Genomic DNA, 2,006 nt, shown 5'->3' with positions numbered 1-2,006 from the left:
CCATTTGGCACTAAGGGTGGGGAGCGGTGCGTGCAGGATGTTATGATTAAGAACTGGAAATATGGAGAGGACTTGCTCAGGAACAGATATATTAAGCAAATAAAATATATGTAAAGGGTTAGAAAACTTCAATAGCAAGATAAGTAAGCTTGTGTATATATCTGTGTGTACACATGGGTACATATAAATTCATCTTTATATTCAACAGATATCAAATTCATGTTCATACCCAATTCATGTTCATTCCATGCTAATCTTCTCTGTATCATTCCAATTTTAGTACATGTGCTGCCAAAGCCAGCACAGTTCATGTTCATTCCAAGCATGTAGAGAATATTTACAAATGTTGACAGTATGCTAGCCCCCCAGAAGAGCGCCAGTAATTTTTAAAACATTAATATTATACAGGCTAAATTTCCTAACCAAAGTGTAGTATGATTAAAAATCAGTAACAAAGACTACCTATGCACGACTAGAAACACACTAAAAAAAAGAGAGAGGAAGACACTAAATAATTATCTGGTTAAAGAGATATTCAGTTGGTAAATTATTAAATTTTTAGAAATGAATGACCAGGAAAACATTGTATGTTAAAATGTGTGAAATATAGTTAATTAATGCAGCGCTTAAGAAAAAAAGACACATTTCATACATTTTTCATGTACCAAAAATAATTGAAACAAATGACAGAAGTATTTTTTTCAAGAAGATAGAAAAAGAGCCACAGTAAAACCTAAATAAGCAAGAATAAGGTGAATATAAAATAACTACAGATATCAATTTCCTCAGCCAGGTTGACAAAAATATTATGAAGTTGGATAATATTAAATATTGTCAAGGGGGTTGGAAAGAGGGATCTTTATTCACTGCTGGTGCAACAAAAACTGATGAAGAGATTCTGAAAAGCAGAGTGTCAGTTACTTAGTGAAACAATGTGCTTACACATCTTGAAATTGAATCTTTAGCATAAACAGAAAAACTCAAAGCTCTCGGAAAGGTACACACAAAGACCATACAGAAATGTTCACTGCACTATTGTTTGGGTAAGCAGATAGAAAGAGAATGGTGTCTCTGCAACAATAATCTTCATGTATTTCAACATATATATAAGACAACAATATACAGTTTTTTGAGAATAAACATATTTAAATAAATAAATAGTAATTAGAAGTTGTATTATTTAAGAGATAGGCCAAGCTGCTATGATAAAGAGTCTCAAACATACAGAGCCTCAAACTAAAATGAAGTTTATTTGTCTCTTAAGTAAAATCCCAGAGGTGAGTAATTACATGTTAATGGGATGGCTCTACCATTAACGGTTGGATTCCAGAGTTCCCGTATGTGGATCTTTGCAGATGTAGGACAACTGGAAGGGTGTGTCCTTCATCTAGCAATATCCTTAACATGTTTATTCTTTAAAATTTTTTTAATGTTTATTCATTTTTGAGAGAGAGAGAGAGAGAGAGAAACAGAGCATGAGTGGGGGAGGGGCACAGAGAGAGGGAGACAGAATCAGAAGTAGGCTCCTGGCTCTGAGCTGTTAGCACAGAGCCCGATGCGGGGCTTGAACTCATGAACCATGAGAACATTCCTCTAGCCAAAGTCAGACACTTAACCAACTGAGCCACCCAGTCTTCCCTAAATATGTTTATGTTTATAAAGCTGTTTATAAATGTGATTGCCTGTAATGTGTTGTAATGATCAAATTGCTATCAGTAATGACTAGCCAAGTATAACTCCATTCTATATTTTCTTTCCTAGGAAAATCAACATTATAAAGACATTTTTATCTATAAAGATTTAGAATTTATGAGGCAATTTTGTGTACATTACCTTATTTCATAATTTTGAGAACACAAATATGAAGCACTCATAATGCATAATTCATAATGTAAACACTAGAAAAAAACTGCCTAAAGTTTCTATAATTCAGTATGTTTCTTATTTGAAGAGTATCTTGGAATACTACTTATGTTTGGCCAGTTAATATACTTTATCCTGTAGCT

General features: G+C 33.3%; 1 pseudogene; it reads right to left on the bottom strand.

Annotated features, from left to right (window-relative positions):
* Positions 1–203: 203 nt before the first annotated feature.
* On the bottom strand, positions 204–304 carry LOC115303644 (annotated as a pseudogene).
* Positions 305–2,006: the final 1,702 nt, after the last annotated feature.

The sequence above is a fragment of the Suricata suricatta genome, chromosome 1 (genome assembly GCF_006229205.1).
Source record: "Suricata suricatta isolate VVHF042 chromosome 1, meerkat_22Aug2017_6uvM2_HiC, whole genome shotgun sequence".
Lineage (NCBI taxonomy): Eukaryota > Metazoa > Chordata > Mammalia > Carnivora > Herpestidae > Suricata > Suricata suricatta.
The sequence above is the reverse complement of the archived record's forward strand: the minus strand, read 5'-3'. Positions and strand labels throughout refer to the sequence as shown.